The sequence below is a fragment of the Scylla paramamosain genome, chromosome 3 (genome assembly GCF_035594125.1).
Source record: "Scylla paramamosain isolate STU-SP2022 chromosome 3, ASM3559412v1, whole genome shotgun sequence".
NCBI lineage: Eukaryota > Metazoa > Arthropoda > Malacostraca > Decapoda > Portunidae > Scylla > Scylla paramamosain.
Window position 1 is genome coordinate 57,501 of NC_087153.1, and position 7,500 is coordinate 65,000.

General features: G+C 39.3%; 2 protein-coding genes across 8 annotated transcripts in view; one reads left to right on the plus strand and one right to left on the minus strand.

The window, feature by feature from the left end:
- LOC135088912 (ankyrin-2-like) overlaps window positions 1-7,500 on the minus strand; it is a 35,942-nt gene that overhangs the window by 5,439 nt on the left and 23,003 nt on the right. For 2 of the 7 annotated variants that reach the window (XR_010261174.1, XR_010261173.1), the window contains exons 4-7: window positions 3,574-3,762; window positions 2,645-2,768; window positions 1,834-2,048; window positions 291-464 (exon numbers count right to left, since the gene is read on the minus strand). The gene's annotated coding sequence lies outside the window, so the exon portion shown is untranslated. Of the gene's footprint in view, window positions 1-290; window positions 465-1,825; window positions 2,049-2,644; window positions 2,769-3,573; window positions 3,763-7,500 lie in introns of all 7 variants that reach the window. The other 5 variants (XR_010261176.1, XR_010261179.1, XR_010261175.1 and 2 more) reach the window with 5 other exon arrangements.
- The window catches only part of LOC135088866 (mucin-2-like), a 17,806-nt gene continuing 14,752 nt past the window's right edge, over window positions 4,447-7,500 (plus strand). The window contains exon 1 of the mRNA XM_063983934.1: window positions 4,447-4,616. The gene's annotated coding sequence lies outside the window, so the exon portion shown is untranslated. The remainder of the gene's footprint in view (window positions 4,617-7,500) is intronic.

The following is a 7,500-nucleotide window of genomic DNA, read 5'->3' on the forward strand; positions in this document are numbered from 1 at the left end:
GAATGGGTTTGTAATGATGACAGAAAGGAAGGAATAAGAGGGAAAAGTAAAGAAATGAGGAAAGGAAAAAGAAAATGATGCTTTACCCACAATGCATCTCTCTTTAACCACATTCAGAGACACAAGGAAATACAAACAAATAACAAAACAAGCAAACAGAAAAAATGAAAGGAAAAAAAAGAAGATAAGTAAAAATTATACGAAAACAAAAAATGTACATAATAAAAAAAATAAAAGAGAGACAGAAAGAATAAATTATTGAACACACACAAACACACACACACACACACCTCAGGCAGCAATTCCTGGAAGAAGACAACAAAGAATATTATGTTAGCCACAGCGAGAGTGAGTGCGTAGACAACCGAGGCCGCAAACCACCCAGTACTTCCCCAGCGGGAGAACCCAGCCCCCACAGCTGGCCCGACGGTGAAGCCTATGCTGAATGCCACGCTGATCAGTGCCTGTGGGTTAAGGGGAGGTTAGGTTAGGTTAGCTTAGGTTAGGGTTAGTTAGGTTAGGTTAGGTTAGGTTAGGTTAGGTTAGGGTTAGTTAGGTTAGGTTAAGACACACTGATAACACACCACAATATAAATAAGAAATAAAATGCATAAGAAAAAAAACCACAACCACAACACAACCACAACCACTACAACACTTTTAAACACCCTCAAAATACCCCAAAACACACCAAAGCATCCCAAAACACTCCAAAAACACTTTTAAACACTCTTAAAATACCCCAATATACACAAAAACATCCCAAAACACTCCAAAAACGACACCAAAACACCCTTAAAATACCCCAATATACACAAAAACATCCCAAAACACTCCAAAAACACACCAAAACACCCTTAAAATACCCCAATATACACAAAAAAACATCCCAAAACACTCCAAAAACACTTTTAAACACCCTTAAAATACCCCAATATACACAAAAACATCCCAAAACACTCCAAAAACACTTTTAAACACCCTTAAAATACCCCAATATACACAAAAACATCCCAAAACACTCCAAAAACACACAAAAACACCCTTAAAATACATCAGCTCCAAGAATGTGGAGGATGCATTTCATTCCTGATCCACATTTTATTATAGTAAGTAATGAGATCTTTTAATGGTTGATCAGGAAGTGGCTGGCTGGTGATATGGCGAAAAGCTGGTGATGGAGGTTAGTTTGGCAGCGCCATTAACTGCTGAATTAATTGTCTTACAGCGAGTTGATTACTATAGGCATTTTGTAGACCTAGTGTTTTTACTCTTCGGTAGACTGCTTGGACCCAGTGAAACCAACAGCCAAATTACCCCAAAACACCCCAAAACACACAAAAAAACATCCCAAAACACTCCAAAAACACACCAAAACACCCTCAAAATACCCCAAAACACCACAAAACACATCAAAACATTTCAAAAACATCCCAAAACACTTTGAAACACACCAAAAGTCCCAAAACACCTCCAAAACACCACAAGAACACCCCCTAACCACCCCAAAATACTCCAAAACACACCAAAACACTTCACAACACACCGAAATACACCAAAACACACCAAAAACACCCCAAAACACCCCAAAAACACCTGAAAACAACCTCAGAACAATGAAAGGGAACAAAACACAAAAGAACAATAAAAAAAACAAAAAACAAGAAAACAAGCTGCAATATCAGGAACACAAACACACACACACACACCCTACAAGCAAACAAACAAACAAAGATAAATAAATAGATAACAGGATAAAGAAATAGAAAAAAATCATCATAAAAACAAACTAGAAATCTATAAACCAATACAAAACGCAACATACCCACATACCACCAGACAAGACAGAATGGAACCTTGCAGGGACGTGGATGATATGCTGGTAATAAGCCACACAGACTTATTACCACACAGAGGAATACAAGCCGCTGGAGTTATGCTTGGGGTAATAGTCAAGGAGAGCAGGAGACAGAGGCACCACCACCGTCAAAGCTGCGCAGGTCCAGGATCAGACTGCCGAGTGCCACCTTGCTTGTCCGTGCGTTCCTCTGTGGGTGTTAGGTTAGGTTAGGTTATGTTAGGTTAGGTTAGGTTAAGTTAGGTTAGGTTGGGTTAAGTTAGGTTTGGTTAGGTTAAGTTAGGTTAGGTTAAGTTAGGTTAGGTTAGGTTAAGTTAGGTTAGGTTAACTGAGGTTAGGTTAGGTTAGGTTAGGTTAGGTTAAGTTAAGTTAGGTTAGGTTAGGTTAAGTTAGGTTAAGTTAGGTTAGGTTAAGTTAGGTTAGGTTAGGTTAAGTTAGGTTAGGTTAAGTTAGGTTAAGTTAGGTTAAGTTAGGTTGGGTTAGGTTAGGTTAGGTTAAGTGAGGTGTTTTTAATCTTTCATTTTATCACAGTATTTTTTGTTGTAGTATTTAGTTGGCTTTGAGCAGTGTCCCTCCTATATATATAAAAAATAAAACAAAATAAACAAATAAATAAATAAACTAAAACAATAAAATGTTTACGACTTTCAATCACTTTCCCGACACACTTGTGCATGGAGGCAGTGTTGCATGAGCCTTGACTGACAAATATTGCAGTGTGTTGACAACCAAACACTTTACAAACACTCAGCTTAGCAACACACACCAACACAACACCCTGCTCACCTTCTCCTTGATGTCCGCAGCCTGTACTGCCCCTCTGTCCCTGCCGTCCACCTCACCACCGCTGCCACCGCCACCGCCATCGCTGCCGCCAACTTGCCTGCCGGATCGGAGGGTTGCTGTTGCTCTGAAAGTTACGTTAGGTTTGGTTAAGTGGGGCCATGGGAAGAGGATGTAGGTTAGGTTAGGTTTGGCTATGCTTCGTTAAGTTAGATGAGGTTAGGTTACGTTAGGCTAGGTTAGGTTAGGTTAGGCTAGGTTAGGTTAGGGTAGGCTTCTTTAGGTTAGGTTAGGTTAGGTAAGGCTAGGCTAGGTTAGGCTTGCTTAGATAAGGTTTGGCTAGGTTAGAATTGCTTAGGTTAGGTTAGGTAGAGTTTGGTTAGGCTAGCTTGGGATTATGACACGAGATAGCCAGTCTTGGGGAGGAGGAAGCACCAGACAGAAGTTCGGGTAGGCTTCTTTGGGTTAGGCTTGGTTTGGTTAGGGGCAGCTGAGGAGTGTGAGGCTCCACCACATTAGGTTAAATTTGAGGTAATATTTGAGTCATTTTCTCACTCACCACCAAAATTTTCCCACTGTAAAAACTTTAATATTTTTTTTCTGAAGGCTACAAAAGAAATCACTCGTTTTCCCATCCCAGACTCCTAAACACCACCCCTTTCTCCCTTCACACACACACACACACACACACACACACACACACACACACTTTCCTCACAGCACAAAGGAACATAGATGAGCAATTAAATCCACAACAACAGCAGCATCAGCCAGCCAGCCATCCAGCCTCTTCTGACTTAAATGTAGAAAACTTTTAAACACGTAGATATAACATAACATTTTCTCCTTTACACACACACACACAGCACTATATTCCTCTCACAACACAAGAGCAACACTAGGGAACACAAAGAAAGACGAGGCCCACTAACCAACATCTGGACAGGAAATGAGTGTAACCTTCTGACGTATCACAAACTTCCAATATTCATTATCCTCTCACTTCCTCCTCGTGTGCTCTATTTTACTGCTTCCGTGACGTGGGAGAGGTGAGGGAGAGCGAGGGAGAGCGAGAGAAAGTTTTATCCCCAGCTGGAAGGAATGTACCGCTTTGTTTACATCTGAGAAGAGAAAACGAGGCTGTCACTTCTGTCAACGGGGTTACTAATCCAAAGCTGAGAGAGAGAGAGAGAGAGAGAGAGAGAGGAGAGAGAGAGAGGAGAGAGAGAGAGAGAGAGAGAGAGGGGAGAGGACGAGAGAGAGAGAGAGAGAGAGAGGAGAGAGAGAGAGAGAGGAAAAAAAACGCTGATAACCCAAAATAATTATATGCACCAAAAGTGAAAATTAATAATAATAAAAAGTCAAATTTAGGTAAAGAAATTGAGAGAATGATCAGCTTGGAAAAATATATTTTAATGCAGGACAATATAAAGTTATGCACTGTGACGTTATTTTGTATACATAAGCACGTAAGGACATAAGAGCATAAAAATAATGTACAACTGTAATATTTTTTTCATTTTTCTTTTCTGTTCTGAAGCAAACTTAATTCCTAGATTTTTTCCATTCTCTGATCTTATTATCCTCATTCTTTTTCGTGTACCTAATATGTGACTTTTCCCTACAAACGCTAAATACTTTGCATTTGCTAACATTGCATTAAATTTGCGATCCATCTTAGCATACCGGCGGTATAGGCCATGAACATAAATAGGTAAACAAACAAATAAATAAATAAATATTTTAATGTGACCCATATATTCTAGCACCCAGATTCAGTTATCAGGATATATGCTAAAATACGACTAATCGAGCTGTGTGTCATGCAGATCAGATTATATACTCAGGGATAAAATAATAATTTTTGAGCAATTCTTCAATATATTCAAACATGGTGTGGCCTCATTGTGATGGGAGAGACCTTCATGAAGAACACGACCGAGTCTACACTCCACACTAACATCCTGCGAGAAGCGTACGTATGAATCTGTATCTATTCTCGACTGATGTGAGTGGCTCAGTCACTTCGCTGTTCCTGGTGTGACTAAAGAAAGAGGGAAAGTATCGTGATGACTGCCTGTTACGGATTTTCCAACATTTAATGAGTTGTCCTCTTGATGATTTGTTTTCCTCCATCTCTGCCGTACGGAGCCAAAGTCTCGTAACACTCTTCGTGGTACCCTGTGTTACGTCCAATGGGTCCAAATTCCAGCAATCTAATGTGGGATTTGAACAGAAAGACCATAAAGTCTTGATGACGACACAAAGTAGATTTCACACAGGCCAGCGACTCTTTTTTTTTATGCTATAGTTCTTGTATGGATGTAGGATTTCAACTAAAACGTCCAAGTATTTATGAGTGGTCACAACAGATGGATAGTAAGTGTTATTCATGATTTAGAGGTGGAGTGATATTGTGGTATTCTCTACTGAGCATTTTTGACTGAGCGGTATACGTCACATTTGTCCTGACTGAAGGACCTGCCTAATCCCATGTTAAATTGCCTATGTTCAACTCGTATCTCCTCCCTTATCTATTGACCAATTTCTTTCATTTAAAAAACATTTTAATCAGAAAGGATAGGAGAACAATGTCTGCAATCGTTTTTTCTTGTACGATCTTTTTTTTTTCGTTCGATGAAAAGTAAAAAAAAAAAAAAATTGACTTTCAGATATGTCAAAAATTAAAATACACTAAAAAAAAATTTCGATTGCAGACACTGTTCGCCTCTCATAGTTTCATAAGGTGCAATAGCCCATATATGTGTAACAGGAATAACAACGGAGGAGATAATTTTTATATGCCGAAATCCGCCATTTTGAGATATCGCGTCATAAATTTAAGGGGGTGACTATAATTTGCCTATTGGAGCTAGGGACTTGAAAGTTCACATGATATATACATCAGAATATTTTGAAAAAGCAGACATAGTTTCATTTAGTTACTCCGAAGGGTTTAGTACACAGGCGTAAAGCAATTCATAATTTCACGCTTACTTAGTGGGGGAGGGAAAGGGAAGGAAAACAATTTTTGTTATATTTCGCCATATTTTCAGGTAAAAAACCAGTGTTTAACTGTTTTAAATAAATAATATATTAATGCAAAAGATATTTGATACAGATACATTGATTATTTGCTGGATTTACAAAAAAGATAATGTTTTTTTATTTTTCGTATATAAATCTAAGAAAAAGTTAAGCCTAAAATTTCGTACTCTCTAATGTTGTACGCCACGAGAGAACAGTATATTTTCATAGGAAACTAAAGAAAAACGGGTTTGTCAGAAAAAAAAAATATGGAAAAAAAGGGTAAAAAGGAAAGAAACTTATCATAGCCCAAAGTGCTTCTTATTAACTCCAAGTTCCTTTCTTTTTTTTTTTTTCAAATCCTACGCTCCACCTCCTTCGTTTTAATCCCAGCAATTGCTTGATTGGTTACAAATAATGGTTTGCAGGTTAGGACACATCCCACGTCACTCTTTGGTTACAGGAACATCTCCATGCAAAATTTCAGCTCGATATGACAAGTGGTTCAGCCGTAACTCGCGAATTGACAGACAGCCATTGAGCTACAGACAGACAGACAGTCATATCATTTTGTGTCAAATAAGGAAGCACTTAATATTTTTGTATAACACAAACGAATGAAAATTTTATAATTTTGAGACAGAAAAATTCTATAGATTCGTATGGAAGTGTTACACTACTTTCTATTGGCTGTGACTGAGAGAAAGGAAATGAAGGGTAGCGTGTCACAGGATCACTTACAAGGGTTACGATAGGAAGGAATGTGTCTGTGGATGTAAGGAGAAATGTAAGGAATAGTATTTCCTGGCAGCAATGATGTGTCGATCAGAGACCTGGATGTGAAATATGATACATCAATCAGGAGTGTGTGCTGTGAGCGACAAGATGGATGGGGAAGAGCAATGATAGCCTATATGAGAGATGTGGTGTGAGATAAGTGTGAAGTGACGGAACGGACGGAAAAAAAAAAATCACACTGAGATAGTTTGAAAAACTGAAAGATAAAGAATTTGTAAAGAATATGCAAGTGAAACTGAAAGGGCTATTCAGAGACGGAGGCCACTTGGAAGAATAGGGAAGAGGAGTACAAGTGTGGAATGGTGTCAGCAAAGGTAGGGCGCCTGCACAGGTAAGTAGGGATTACTTGGACAGAGAGAGAGAGAGAGAGAGAGAGAGAGAGAGAGAGAGAGAGAGAGAGAGAGAGAGAGAGAGAGAGAGAGAGAGAGAGAGAGAGAGAGAGAGAGAGAGAGAGAGAGAGAGAGAGAATTACCAAACTGATTGATCTTGACCGACTTACCAACCTATACTGTAGTATACTGTTAATTCGACCAAGATAAATTAGTTTAAGAAAAATTTCTCTCTCTCTCTCTCTCTCTCTCTCTCTCTCTCTCTCTCTCTCTCTCTCTCTCTCACCACTGTGCAAGATGGTCGTATAGAACGTATCAAACAAGGCTGTCATGCGTTCTCTTCGATAAGTAAGGAAATAAGACCTCTGAACTGGGTCCGTTACTGTGTTATTTACAATATTAGCTGTAGCTGACTATTGCAGAGGCTCAGATCTCAAATTCTACTTCCTCGACCAGGAAGAGCGTAGGTTGTGCAGACAAATATCCTTCAGTCTCTTCCATTTAGGCGGATCTGTTTTCACCTCAGGGATTCCGTAATCTAGAGTGTTCATTTGGCGCGCCAGGCTCGGATTCAGAAGCGGTTCACTATGATTTAGCACAGCCCGGTGATATGTGTTGATGGAAGGATTGGTTCGCTCATCTTGCACCTCACCTCGTGTCTTATTGAAAAATTATCACAACCTGTCCGTGGTGCGCCTGCAGTGA